The 16288-nt window shown below is 31.5% G+C and overlaps 1 protein-coding gene across 8 annotated transcripts in view; it reads right to left on the bottom strand.

Moving 5' to 3' along the window:
• The window catches only part of LOC135128133 (3',5'-cyclic-AMP phosphodiesterase 4A-like), a 158690-nt gene that overhangs the window by 88042 nt on the left and 54360 nt on the right, over positions 1-16288 (bottom strand). For 2 of the 8 annotated variants that reach the window (XM_064055016.1, XM_064055013.1), the window contains exon 2: positions 553-917. The exons of 4 other annotated variants lie outside the window; for them this stretch is intronic. The gene's annotated coding sequence lies outside the window, so the exon portion shown is untranslated. Of the gene's footprint in view, positions 1-552; positions 918-4857; positions 4951-16288 lie in introns of all 8 variants that reach the window. 2 more of the 8 variants (XM_064055014.1, XM_064055015.1) reach the window with 2 other exon arrangements.

The raw sequence follows: 16288 nt of genomic DNA, 5'->3' as shown, positions 1-16288 counted from the left end.
TTTGATCTAGCATCCTTATGATACTGCGTACCAAAATCTGGATGTCTAAGGTCAAAAATAAGGACAGATTCATAGTCAACATGTACAAAACTGCATATAATATATTATAAGAATTACAGTACTTTGCTCTAAATGTTGAGATGACGTCACCAAATTTGTTGCCGGGGATGATTAAACAAATTTTGACTAGTGACTATCCCATTTACACGATATTCCTAAGATATATCTAAAATTTCCACGTCAATAATGTCCAAGATTATGTCTAATAAAATCGGCAGCTGACGACAGACCGTCTTAAACGAGAGACCTACTTTTTCATACTTTAGGGTTATGTAACGTTAGTTCACTTCGCTCGGGAATAAAAATGTAAGTCTCATTGCCTTCAATTGTGCATTTCTGTACTCTAAAGTCATTGTTCTGTTTATTAACACACCACGTGCATTTACCTATGAATCGAACACAGTGAGTCACCATCACACTCAGTAAAATAATCAGCAAATATTAACCAATCTATAACACATAATTCACATGTTATTCCAAATGTATACTCACTTTTTCGTCTTCAGCCAGTGGCGCAGTAAGTTCTTGGTAAGATTCTCCACTGCCACGTCGGCTAGGTGCTCCACATACGGCTCTGCGGAAGGCGCGGGCGACCAGCGAGCAAAGACCGCACTGCCGGCCGCCCCTGCGCCTCCCAGCATCCTCCACCGTTAGCTCCCTCCCGCTGCCATCCCTACAGCACGCCACTGCCTTTATTATGCCGCGTTACACTGCACTACAATTTAGGAACACTGATCTAGTGTCCAAGTGCTAATATTTCCGTCGTCTAAGTGAATACTTATGGTGGACCGGCAGTCGGTACTCGTCTTCTACCGACATTGAAACTGTCATTTCCTCGGCTGATTGGTACTAGACACCTGAAATTAGTCCCACTTACAACTTACGTCCTTTTCCAATTTATGGGTTTTTGATGATAACTTTTAACAAGAGAAGTTTAAACAGTAACGGTAACTAAAAATACAGGTATCAAAAAGAAAAAATATTTTGTTCCAAGCAATTTTTTTGAATGTATAAAAAAATCAGCTAACTTAATAAACTTTTTGGTTAGGTAAATATATTTATTTTGATAGTACAGTGTAACACGATTTATGAAGGTAGTATGCTCTCACAATTTAAGGAAAATAAAGTCTTTTGAGATAATCGATAGACTAAACGATCTGTACAACAATTTTTCACGACGCAGACTACCATTTTAAAAAAATTAAAACATTCCATTCCATTAATCTCTGCTATAAACTATAAAATGTAATTAAAAGAGTAGTATTATAAAATTTTAACATAAAAACTTTATTTTTTAAACAACTCGTGTATGTACCAGAAAACAATGGTATCTACTATTTTAAAGCTACACTAAGTTATCATTAGTCTAATAATAAATCTTTTATATTAGTATGGGTATACTTGGAATATTATTTCTTACCTACTGTTTGTTACCCTAGAGCTAGACCCTGAATCAGTGTGCAAATGACCGGACTAGAGCTATCATTCAGATTTGTTTTTTAATATTCATCACCTGTTGAATTACGTTACCGTTTAGGGTAATTTTAAAGTGCCATCCAAAGTTTTATTCTAAACTGACACAAGTACTTTTAAAAGTGTACATCTAACTGAATACAATTTCACAAAAATAAATAATAATTGTCTGTTAGAAACTGTAAACACATAATTATTTCTTCTTTTATTTATTTCAAATTTTTGTACCATTATTTAATTTTAAAGCCACCATTGAGTTTAAACAATAAATCGTTCCAAAACAAAAGATTATTATATAATCACGCAAAATTTTAAATTGGTAGGTACATGTAAAGTCATCAATATTACTTATATTTACTTTGGTATCTGTAAAGTTTGAATCTTAAAGATACCACGGAACAAGCAGAGAAATTTATCTTGGATTAAGATAAATGCATAAATTCAAAAGCAACATAATAATACTTTTTAGCAGCAAATAATGACGCATAGTCCTCATTTCAACAAAGAAGGTTTAAGCTAAAGCAATTATACATATGAGTATAATACAAAATAAAGCATGGAAAAAACTAAATATGTTATAAAGATGATACACGATTTTATTTGTTAATGAAAAGTTAATACAGGCAGTGTGGAGAAGGCCACTGCAATAACATTTTAGCTTTATTTCATTTTCCTAATAAACGCTTAACAAAGCACTGTAAACCACCGTACCGATTATTTTGAAATTCTAGATATATAAAGTTTTTTGATGTTCTTTTCAAAAGGCTGATAATGTAAGCTCAAAATTTTCTTAAGGCTGTTGCTACGTCAAAATCGGATGGCTCCCCATAAGAATGAAGCGCTTACGGAAAAAACTAATTGCTGTTTTATTTTATTTTGTTTGTTGACAGTTTTTCATGGTTTTAAAATAGCAATGATCTAACTTTGTTCGTATCGTGTTATTTTTCGTAATAACACTAAATAAATTGGTCAGAATATTTGTCTAAAATTTCACACTAAATTACTAAATTATCTTAATTCAGAATTTATTTTCTCCTATACAAAACTACACAAATCCTTTAATATCACAAACAAATGTTGTACAATAGAGAAGCAATCCGTTTTTTACGTGCTACACCTAACGTCTGAAAATTATTAAAGTATCTGTTTTATTTTTTATCTTCATAAAATTACGAAAACAGTTACCTTATCCTTAGTGTTACCTTGTAATACCAAAATTAGCCTAATTTTAGTATTTAAACTACAAAAAAAAACACTCTCTGTGAATTAAGACTAAATCCGTATCTGCAATTTTCTGAAGTCGTGACTATCTTTGATTGCGTCCAAAAAACACCAATAATTAAGTTAATTACAAAGAACTTGTACCACATAAGTGATTCTACCTAGTTCTAGATGAATGTGACTGCCCTCTCACTTTAAACACTGAACAATGATGAATAAAATTCCATTCTTGTATTTAATTTTTGCCTGGGGCCAATCAGTTTATTATTAAAATAAAGAATAAAAATAATAACGACAAAGGTGACATCTTAGTAGTTTACACATGAAAACGATATAGGGTTTTTCCAGCGACAATAAGTCGGTGCGAAAATAAAATTTACCTGTGACATGGCAGGAAACATAATCAACAAAGTCAAGTCCATTCTATTAAACAACAGTTGTTCATCTATTACGCTTTTCCACGTAACTATAATTCCTAATTAGACACACCAATAAAATAAAACGCATAGTGAATATTAATTTTAAAGACATTTTTTTCAAATTACATATGTTGGCCATATTTCATATTTACGCTACATGTGTGCCTAAAAAGCAATCAATTTACTTTCTTGGTTATGTATTCAATTTATAATTTACTGGAATTTACAAACATTAAGCACCTGTATAAAAATCACCTCAAAATTATCGTTGTTCGTATTTGAAAACAAATCCATTACAGCCAAAATGAAAAATGCAAAAATGTAATGAGACATGAAGGCTTTTGTAAACGAAAATAAAATTTCAATATTAAATTCAATAGGCCGAGAATTGAAACTGCTCTACCGTTACAAGCAACACTTGTTGGCAAAAGTGCGATTAATAATTTATTTCCCTTAGGGCCAACCTCTGAGTTTCAATTTGGTTAGTATCACAGCTTGTATACTAACCCATTGAATCTCTCGGTCAATTTTCTTAACAACGTTCTTTTATAGTCGGCATTAGTATATTACCATCACTATAAATAAACACCCAAAAAATGTACATTTAATAGAAGGCGCCACATAAACATAACTACAAATAAAAAATATAAGCATGACAAAATAAAAAAGACAATGCATTAAATAAGTTATAAAATATAAATTGTTTTTTAAATTAAATAACTAACCACATTGTCCGGAAATTTCACCGCAAGCTCCATGGTCTTTGTCGGTATTCTATTAGATAACTCGATCTAGGCTTACAATTTTGTTAATCAGTTTCAACTGGACATTATTTGATGCTTTTTTCAATGAAGCGATTATGAAAAGCACGCCAACTGTTTTATTTTGGCAGCGTAAGGCAACATGTGGTGTAATTTGTAAATATTGTAAATTAAGTACATCTTATAAATACTATTAATTAAATTTACTGCGTTTAACTCCGATTGTTACAGGAGGTTATTTAACGTACGTAAATTCTAGACGTAGTTTACTTTATTTATTAAAAACAGATTAGTGGGCAAAAATGTGTCATAAATTATAAATGACAAGCATTCACATATGTATATTTATTTTAGAACAACGTTTTAAAACAGACTGCACGAGAAAAACATCATTTTTAAGAAATACATAATGTAATAACTTCGAGCTAATGGTAACAAATAAACTTTTTCAGCTGTCAGTACTTGTATATCTAATATAGTACTAGCTCCCAAATTAGTTGAGATATCGAAATGAAAGAAAGTCTAAGTTTAATAATAAGTTGAACAGTATGGAATGGCGGTTACCCTCTACTGCACTGGCACTACCTACTTTCTATTTTTACGAGTACAACTGCAAACCGTTTTTTACGCACGCACAGTTTACAAAAAAACGAAATTTTTGATATTTTTTTGAAGTTTAACATTAAGTTTTTCTCATGTAACAAAAATATATACATAGGAATCCAAAAAATTATGTAAACAATATCTGTAAGTATTAGGTTATTTTATAACACCTGTGATACACGGTAATTTTTTTTAAGAAATAAAAATAGACTCCCATACAGTATAAATACTCGCTAAATTCAGCGAAGGAAATCGTAACCGCCACTATACTTTGGAACTACTTTTGTGCTTTGTCATTAAACTTAGCTTTTACCGCTTACCTACATCTCGACAAATATAGGAGCTGTTGTCGGACACCAGGTATATTAGGATGATTTTTCTAAATTTAATGGTAACGAGCCACAAGAGTTGCACTGAAAAAAATTAAAATGACATGATTTTTTCAATAAAACAATATTTCATTTCGGATGCGGTAAAGTTTAGTAGAAAGTGATAATAATTAAAAAATATAATAGTAACGATGAATTTTGTTCTCAAAATAAACTAATGTAATAGCAAATTACATCATCATTCAAAAACCCATTTTAAATAATTAATATGTCTTATTTCTACAGTACAGAATTGGACTACATTTCATAAACAAATCTATTAAATTCAAACACAACGTTTATAAGGACGTGTTCATCATGCATTATATCGTTTTACGAGACATCGCGTTCTATGAGCGAGTGTAAACTTTTTTCATTGTAAATGTGACATGAACTATACTCGTTAATAACCAAAATTAACTAAATAAAAGCAATAAAAACTCATTACCTTATACTATCTTACAAACATAATGGAGACAATTATTGCAGACAAAGTTTAACAAATAAAATTCGTCGAACATGTTTTTACATAAAATATTCCATATCATTTTAATGCCAAATAGTATAAATAGATACAATACAATATACTATAGAATAACTTTATTTTTAGAAACTATTATCCAATCAATATTAAAAGTACACCGGGGTAGTCTTCATTTATCCATAACTCTTATGTATAAATACTGTCTTACAAAAATAAAGTTAAAAAAAGGACGAGTTGGAACATGGATTACGTGAATAGATATTTCGACAATGTCGGTTCACCTAAAGTTCCGTAAACTTCGAAGATTCTTTAGTATTTACATGTTGAAACTTGTTACTAGCCAAATGAACCACTACCAAATTACGGTAACATTTACAACGTGTATGTATTTTAACCACTTCATGTACTTCATCCTACTATAACTCAAGTAACGCTGTTCGGCACAATAGGCTTTTTTATCCAATTTACAGTTAATACATTAGCTTAATTAAATATTTGCCTACATTTTGACAGAATTTCGCAATCACAGGACAAGATTCAAATGAAAAAATGTAATTTACCAAAACAAAATTCAACTCAAATATGTACACTGATCTAACATTTTTGTGGATTTTAATAATTTGATTTGAATACTGTCAATAGATTCAAGAGTCGAGTTCACGGCTTAGTCGACATATCGTCCACAACATTACTTGGTCATTATTACGATAACTCCTAAAACCTTCTTTTAAATTATGTATCACTTTAAAATATTTTCATAAGTGAACCTTCCAAACGTGTAAGATGCAACTATTTCTAGCTCCATTTTTAGAAATCGGGCATCCTGTTACTATATTTATCTAGAAAGTATAATATTTTACCAACGTTTAAATTCATTTGATTGTTATTTTATTATTTTAAAAGTTATTTTACATTCTACCAGGTTTTCCTCACAATAAAAATATTGTATATGTATACTCAATATTCACTCGAGAACGTCAGGATTTAAAAAATAAATTTTAATTTAAGAATAAACAGGCCATTATTTCATTCAAAAGAAATTGCAGAATATTGCTACTCAAATCCGACGTGTATTTTTCCTCACTAATGAATTACAGTGAAAAATCAAGGTTGATATATAATAATAATGGCAATAATAACAATAATTTATTTCTTTGGTAATATTCCACAAATGGCACAAAGTTACGTCAAATCACAATTGACCCTTTTCCTGTAAGCAAAGTGAGTAGACATTATATAAATTCCAATGATACAGAGTGAGACAACATCGCGCAGGCGAAGTCAGATTTTTGGAGCGCCAAGTTAAAATTAACCAATGAGCGATAGATTACGCATGTGTAGCTGGTTGCATTCTGTCAAAGCGGTTTGTTGTCACAGGCCTTTGCTCTGCTGCCGGAGTGCCGGATACGTGGTTTTGAACATGCGTGCGCACGGAAAGTCACTATGGAAGTTTTACGATCTTACAGGAAAAGGGTCAATAAACAAATACAAATAAATATCACGAATAATGACATAAATCTCATAATTAAAATAAAATTATATATAAATAGATATTAATTTCTTTGGGCAAATTATTAAAAAATCTACAAGCATTGGAATGCAAACCTTTTTGAAAATACGTAGTGTTACTTGGCATGGGCAGCAAGGAATAGGATATATTATAAAATTTAAACAGCATTTACCATGCAAATTTTGAGATGACATCATGAAATTGGTGATGGGGCCAATTTTACTCAATAAATCTCGACACAAATGACAAACAAACAGACGATAGATAGTCGGAAACGAAGGACCTACTTTTTCATTCTTTAGGGATCATGAAATGCCGAGAGCGGAGAGACCCTATTACAATCCATCCTTAGCTTACGCTCGGGAAGTAAAAAAACTCTAACAAACGAGTTTGCAATAAAACAACATAGAAATTTGCATTTGGAAAGCATAAATTCATAGTGAAAATTTCTACGGCATAAAAAATCTTGCATAAACCCCATGTAAATATATTAATAAAACACATATTCGTGATGCCTCTTTTCGAAAGTCCGTCAATAAAAACAAACCCATAATTTTCTTACAAGTGTGAAAACTTTACTTCATTAAACCAACACTAAATGAATGACGGTATCGTGTGGAACATTTTTTAACTAGAAAATATCTAGACGGAGCACATAGAAACGAACTAGTTTCATAGAAAAGGACCGTCATATGTGCACACATGTTTCCCAGATGTTAGATTCACGATTACCCCACGACGGTGAAGAAGCGATGTCAGCCACATTCGAAAGTTAGTACAACAACAAACACATTGCCGCGATAAATTAATATAATCCAGATTTAAAAACGATGTTTGTCATTTCTGTATGACAATAAAATAACCGTACTCGTTATTTTAAAATTGTGTCAAGAAAATCACCTGTGAACAATTATGACTGGCTGTGAAAAAATATTTTTAAGTAACTTCCCGACAATATCAAAGGATAATGTATAACATTTTTGATGGCATTTAGTGTACAACGAAGAAGGTGCTTAAACTGGAACATATTTCAAATCTTACACCAAAAGATAAACACAAAGAGGCTTATGTAATTTATTACATTTTAGATTTATAGTTACAAAATCAAGATGCGAGTTTCTGCATATATTTTTGGGCTGGATGCGATAGATCTGAGCGTCTTCATCATAATTTCCACATAATATAATGTAAATAACTCTTTTATTCTTGATATTTTAAACGCGACATTGAGGGGTTACAATAATCTAATTCTTTGTGAATTCACCGCTGTAAAAAGATATGTACTTGTTAATTTAAAACCCGAATTTAAAATGTTAACAAAAACTCGTAAACGTTTCAGTTTGTTAAAATTTTGAGGGTTTAATATTTCTGAAGAACGGCTAAAGCTAAAGGAATTACAAACAGATCCAGAAACTCCATTACGAAATTCCAAGTAAAATACCGAGTTTGCGAGTAAATAGACAAGAAAAAGAAAATATTCACGATAATTACCGTTAATTGAATGCCATGTTATGCAAGAAACAAAAATTTTGCATTTACATGATTTTGAACACATTGGAGTAACTAATTTTTTTATTATGATTAGTCTTTGGACGTCGTAGTTTTAGTTAAAAATTTTGCAGTGAACACAGTAACAATGGTTGTGTAAAACTACCGCTTCACATTTATTTCGACAGTTGCCACTTCAAGGACGGTTACCCATAGCTATATGAAATTTATATTTTTCTCTTCACTTAAATTTAAGGTATATTTTTAAAACTGAGTAAGTCACAGATTTTTTGTGTCTACATTAAAAATAATCATTTGTAACTCAAAAATTTTGGCATCAACATTTGTGAAATTATTTTTCGCAAGTAACTACCATTCCTCATTGCTGTAAAATTATTATTAACTATGGAGTAGTACTATGTTGTCACTGGAAAAGTCATTAAATGTTAATTACTCGAGAAATTTATTTCGAAAATATCATGATTATTTTAGAAAATTAGTTTATGGCGGTGTTTTCTTTCATTCTTGTAATTTTAAGGCTTTTAGTTACTCGTTAACACTGTATGGTAGTTAATACTTAGAAGATCAAACATACCCTACTATATAAAATAAAAAAGAATCCACTCCTAATTTATTGAAAAATCTAAGCTCTACTTGTCCACTATTACATAATTCGTAGAATCATGTTGCTGTCTCACTCGTACTTTGTCTAAACATAACAAAGCAATAATTGTTTGCGATCACTAACAAGTTTGAAGTACATTATAACAATATTTATACATAAACAACAGAATGGTGAAATCGTTTGCCACTTTGAATTTGTTTATTATTCGTTGTTAAGTAATAATTTATATTAAAACTTCAAATAAATTTTATAAAAATATCATACCTATAGTCGAAGACTTAATAATACGTTATATGTAAAAAAATGCAAAAATTACAAATTCTGAAAAAAATGAGGTTTTGCTTTTTGGAAATATCGCACCCTCAATTCTGGTATACTCGTTTTTTTAAGTGTTCTTTTGATTTCATTCGTTGAAAAACTTACGTTCGTTTTCGTTATTTGCCAAGGAATTAATTCTTGTCCCAGTGTTTATTATGAGACATTATTTGCTTAACTTTAACGGAAATTGGTAAAACTGGGACCTAATATTATAAAAAGCGTTCACAATTAGATTTGATTATTATACATACACTTTACTAATCGACCAACCGCTATCATAATTTGTCAAACAGACTTTTATTTACATTTAAATTTTCGTCTAAATATTTTGTGCTATTTCTGCTATCTAAAACGCAGCCGACATGGAACGTGATTTCCTGTGCCTCATTTTCTGTCTGCAAAATTGTAGTTGTCTCTTTTGGTACGACGGAAATGCAGTAAAATATTTCTTTTATTCAAAGAATTTCTCAACTTTACTTCTTAAATTAGAGGATAAACTTGACTTTTCAAAAATAGAACTTCGCTTTATACTTAAAAAATAAAACCTCAAACTTTTTTCAGAGCCATCAGAATGGATAAAGACTGACCAGTGTCCAAATCTGTTTCTAATTTTTAAAGCATCAAACGCAAAAAACTATATCTACTATTTGCTAGAGTTGAATAAGTTCTTCATACAGACAAAGCAATTTTATGCCTGTTAAGTAAAACTGATTCTACGAACTTTCTGTTAAAAATTTTGATAATAGTTTCGTTGGTTGTGGTTGTGTTTTACAACTACTCGGAATAGAAATTCGGAATTATTTGATACAAAAAAGCAAGGAGTGGAGTACAATGAGTAGAAATCGTAAGAACGTGGTTCAAGTTAAATCTGATTTATTGTAGCCGTAAAAAAACTACTGATAAATTTTAGTGTCGTAAACGGCGTAGAACCGTTGACTGCAAGTGCGCGCGCAACCGACACAGTTAAATGAACGTCGTTTAACAAGCGAAGGTAAAATCAGAGAACATAGAGAAGCGTCATAGTTTAAATTAAATGACGGGTTCGGACTCCTCATTTATGTTGGTAGCAGTGTTTGTTTCTAACTACGAATAAAAGTAACTAGAAGAAATGTCATAATATTTTTAACGACTCGTTTTATTTTCGACAAATTGACACTAGATTTACCAGAATATTACAAGCTGCTTACTGTTTCCTTCACTTTCATTCAAGTCACACGAATTACAATTAAAGCAAGGTTTTTATTGGCATCGACTATTTAAATTTGGCGCTCGTCTTTGGCGGTTGAGGACTCCAATGTCAATAAGGGTGGTTTTGCAAAATCAGTCTCTATGTCGCATCTATATTAATCTATGGTAAAATTATGCTTACTACGATGTGTTTCACCACCTTCCTTCACACAGTAAAAATTACTAAATAGAAGCATACTGCCTTATTAAAAAACTACAACTAAAAAACAAATATATAGAATTATCATTTTCTTATAAACTCGAATTAGAAACAATCAATATTTCGTCATTCTAAAATTCTGTATCCACATTAAGCCAATTTTATGTATTTATAGATATTAAATTCCACAAACGCAAGAATTGTCAAAAAAAATTGACTTCACTACGATAATCAGGCGTAATTGTCAAACACCATGAAATCCACTGGGGAACAAAAGTATTCCTACACGCTGAATATCAAAGTACAACAATGAAGATTTATGTATGTATGTAAACAGACACTCATCACAATCGTTTATTGCTTTGTAAATAGTTACTAATTAACTATATCTTCGCAATATAAAACAACAAGTTTTTAAAAAAGATAAACAGAAAGAAAGAAATTTCTAAATTTAGACGACAGAGCCAGAAAAGCTTTTTCGATTGCGGCAACGTTACTGTAATTATTTCTCAGTATAAGTGAATTTTCTATAGAAGTTCACACTGGTTCTATTTTTGACGTATAAAACAGAGACGTTCTAATGTGAGGTTTTGTTCTTCTCTGATGATTATCGACCATTAAAAGCACATTTGAAGTAATGTAATTAACAGCACGTGTGGCATTTGCATCAAGATCATTGTTCACAAGATCGAAACTGTGTTATTTTCTCCATTTGGGTAAAATACTCTTTGGACATGATTAAAAAAAAATGTGATCAACTTGACAAAGGTACGCTAAAAATTTTTACAGGGTTATTCAGCTAAGATGACCTTTATGTTTTTAAACTAGGCAACCCAAAATACCGATTCCACATGAATCTGGATTACAAAAAATACGTAGGTCGGGTATAATTGTTACAACTCGGCATTTCCCATAAACTCACGTTTCTTAAATGTAACGAAAAATAACCGTACACAAACCTAACAGCTAATTCTTAAGCTTTCAACCGTACTCACCGAGGATCAGTAGCATTCTTTATGGAAGTTTAATCTTTATTTATTTCGATAATACAATGACAGTTTTGTGCAATCATTTTTTTGATTTACAACAATGACTTTGTATAACGGAAGGTGCTAACTTTTGGTATGGTGTGGTTGGTAGTAGAGTTCCCATCGCAAAATCTACCATAACAAAACACCGTAGTACCTTCGATTCTAATATATTAGACAAAATGTTTTGATTTTGATTTGAAGAAAAATTAACTTCTTGGGTTGCAATTGCCGTTCCATAGTTACCAGAAGAAACTGATAAGCCTGCCACTGTAGCATCAATATTTTTAGAGAACATATGTGCTACTTTTATTTGTCTAGAAAGTGAATTATCGACATGTCCCTCGACGTCAATTGACGATTTCCACCTTCTATGTTTTTTTTATTGTCAGGAGATCTCCTTGACGGCAAGTTGCGTGGGCGAGGAACGCCTGAAACAATGCGCTGCATATTGCTCAAAGTTTGGCACTTTATTAATACCAATTGACAATACTGTGCATCTGCCTCCGCTATATGTCAGGAAAAATCGATCATGTTTAGTATGTGATGGTCTCCTTTGAGCCTATTTTTTAATACGGTCAATTCAGAGTTTTTCACTTACAACAAATAAACGTAAAACATTGGTTTTTGTTTTAGGGGCTGAGATTATTATTGACTCTAATTTAAATTAAATGTCCTTTAGCGACATATTTGTTAATTCATCGCGCCTGCGTGCATCCCAATATACAGTTATTAAAATAATATACCATTAATAAATTTACAAAATAGCACTCAGGTATTTTTTTTTTTATATATTCTCTGGTTCTAAGATATTTGACTTTTTAGGTTGATAATTTTCAGATTTCCAGTTTTGCAATGCCAATATCTTTGTATATTAAAAGGTAAGTTTCAAGCATTGACTAAGCGGACCATATGGTGGACGGCATGTTTTTTTTTTACCCGTAGCGTCAAAATACGCCAATACAATATTTTCGGTAATAGTTTAAACATGGTTCTGTTCACACCAATTATTATTAAAATTTTAATATATTCCTTTCCATGATAGCTGAGTTATTCATTTTAAATGAAAATTACAAACTTAAATTAGTAAATGTGATTAAAATGTAATTGAAGTGTTTGAATTGTTAAATCTGTCACCGAATGCCACAAACCTAGACAGCGTTGCAAATTTAAAGAAACTGACACAACTAAGCGTTTATTAACTTTTATTTATTTAATTTAAAAAGGCGAAATAGAAAAAATGTATAAAATACATGTATTACAATGCCTCATTGTGACACTAGTATTTTAATATAATATGTATATTTAAATCATGTACAACAAAAATGCAAAGAGTATAAGGTGCGAACGTCCTCTAGTTGACGTTGGATAAGCACGTTGTTTTTTCTCTTTGTCGGCTATTTACTCCGAACGGAAAACGACAAACCCACCAACAAGGAGATAATTTTTCTTGATCAAGCATTCCATATATGTTATGTATATTGATAATTATTTTGTTGTATGTTGTTATTATAGCTTTTAATCGTTAAAAACAATTATAAACAAAATAAATGGTATTTATAATTTTCGTCGTCGATTATTCGTACTTGATTATGAACATTGTTTTGTGCAGCGCAAAAATATCGCTGATGGTACTGTCGGTTGCGTCTTAGTAACTTACGGCTTTGAAGAATTATAAGGAATTTTCACGTTCGGTAGATGTAACTAGATTTGGTAACTTTTTTTTTAAGCTGTGTAACTGCGGACATAATTGTTCTAGTGTATAATGTATTACTGGAATGTCAGAAAGTAGGTATCAAAAATGTGACATGTAAGTAAGTAAAGGTCAAATATCGAAAATGTGATGGTTTTGTGGTAATCTGGTGAATCTATTTTTGAACCAAGGAGAAAATCGCATCCCTCTAAAAGCCCAAAGAGCAACCCGCATGTAAAATTTTGAATCTTTTCCCATCACTAGTTTTTTTAGGAGGACAAGCTTTGATGTCATCATCATGGATCCACAATTTCACCATGGATCCGTTCTGGTATATCCATGTCTCATCCAAGAAAATGAAAAGTAAATCTTCACCACAATCACGCAATTGGAGATAGGTACCACCTTAGAAATTTGATTCTGGCAGCTATAACGTGTTTAAAATGTGAAAAACTTCGCCCTCGGAAACCTAAATTTATATGTGTATTACGTACAATTATTTTCAAAGCCGAGTGTTTTCCCTCTTACAAAACAATAACGATTATATAAAACTTAAAAACCAATTGTAGAACGGAACCAACAAAGCATGTAGGTATATAAATCTGCGCAGTCGTCTTTCTGATTCTGATCATAATATTAACGGCACAAGCGCCGCTGTATCTGTATTATTTTAAAATACGAAAAACACTCGACAACACTAGCGAACTTTACGGAGAATATTTCTGCCACCAGTTTAACTGTTTCCGTTTTACCCAATTTTTTGAAAACCACGAAATATTTCTTGTTTCTTTTCCTTTAAAGTGGGCTTTCTCGTGACTACTTTTATGGAAATTGTTTCCATGCTGTATTTAAGGATTTTCTTGAAACGAAGCGTGTTAAAATTAGAAAAACTTCGTTTTTTTTCCACACAATTCAGATTTAACATTTGAATTAGAAAATTAGACAGTTGATGCCAATCTTAAATTTCTAGTGATCTTAAGATTGCAACTTAACCACAGAAAAGTTTCTGTCAGTTACTTCTACCGAACGTGAATGCTTATTACTTGGTAGATTTTTGTACTTAAAAAAAATATATATCTATTCGATGGGGCACATGTAAGCTGCTAATCTTCCTCAGCCCATCATGTAAATTTTCGATTACGTGTAATTATTAGAAATTACTAGAAACCTTACAGAGCGAATAAATTACTATTACAGTGAACATTTTTCTAAATAAAATGGCTTTTTATTATATTAACAACTGTTATTTTTCATATATGTATACCCATATGTTGCATGAACGATCTGAGTTATCTTACACACCTAACTTTTAGTTTTTCCTACTTAAAAACCCCAGACACAAAATCAATAAACTTTTAACAATGAAAAAAAATTGATCGAAAGTTGTTAGAACCCATTTAGTATGTACAATTTTGAAGTGACGTCATCACATTATTGATGGAGATGATTACAAAAATTTTGGTTAGCGTTTTTTCCATCTACATGATATTCCTAATATAAACAAAAAATTTGACAACAATCAACCCAGTACTTTCGGAGATTATCTATCTAATAAAAATCGGGACGGCAGACAGACGGACAGACAGACGGAAACGGGAGACATATTTCTTCGTCTTCTAGGGGCCATAAAAGGTCGAGAAAATGTAAAAGTAGACAGTCAGCCGACGGACTCGATTACATTACTACCTTCGCTTACGCTCGGGAAGTAAAATACATAATTTCACCATCTGAGTGCAAAAGAATAACCTAGGTGCACTTTATATTACTTTTAGGGCAAAATATGTAAAATTAAATTTCAGTTCTTTATTGTTGTATGTACATTAAGGCAGTCATAAGCATAAGAATTAAGCAAGACCATTGTGAACAGTGTAGGTAATACGTTTATCATTGTCTCAACTTTTTGGTTTAGGTACATTTTATGTCATCCTTATGGTTTTTGCCCATTGCGAATGAGCACTTACTGTTTGTCGAGATAAAGTTCTTGTTTTAATGTAAGTAGATATGTTTCATACCCACGTATAGTAGAATTGTATTTTTCCACAGTGCACTACAAGTTAGTGCCAATATTATCACAAATCGTTTTAATACATTATTTATATTTCTCTCCTCTTGAAATGCTATCCAACAAATCCCGCTTCATTATTTTTTTGCCAAAATTTGGATACTCCGGGTAAAAACAGGCTGATTCATAAACCACAAGTACCAGAGTATGTTATTTCATAAAATTTAAATGGAATTTACTAAAAAAAAATATTGAGAGAACGTTATCCAATCGTTGGTGGAGATGATCTGATGATCAGACAACTTTTATTAGTGTTTTATCATTTACAGTTCTACATGATATTTCTGACATACATATAAATTTGATAACAATCGTTCCGATAGTTTCGCAAATTCTTTGTCTAATCAAAATCTACAGTCACACGACAGAGTGATGGAAACGCGAGACCTAATTTTTCGTACCCGTGGGGCCACGAAACGTCGAGAAAACATGAAAGGAACCATTCGTCGGATATACTCTACTACACTTCCTTAGCTTACGCTCGGGAATTAAAAAAGACGAATCCTGTGTAAATCTTTAAAGACTTTGGTATACTTAACATATCGAATCCAATAACTGAACACCGCTGCTGTTTACACAGACATTTCTTGGGCCCTGAGAAAGATCCACCGCAGTTTACATTTAGGGATTAAAACAATCTCTCCTTTCGCCGCGATTTGTATTTGTCGAGTTCTATGATGGTAAAACGTCATTTCTGCTAATAACAACAGAATTGAAGCCCAATCTTTTTACAGTTTACGTTATTGTACCTGACTAAAGTGTGCGGAGAGATTTTTTTTAATTTTTAG

This window comes from Zophobas morio, unplaced genomic scaffold, assembly GCF_036711695.1.
Source record: "Zophobas morio isolate AGI-343-1 ecotype UQ-CSIRO unplaced genomic scaffold, CSIRO_AGI_Zmor_V1 ptg000012l, whole genome shotgun sequence".
Taxonomy (NCBI): Eukaryota; Metazoa; Arthropoda; class Insecta; order Coleoptera; family Tenebrionidae; genus Zophobas; species Zophobas morio.
Note: the sequence above shows the minus strand (reverse complement) of the source record. Positions and strands in the feature narration are given on the sequence as shown.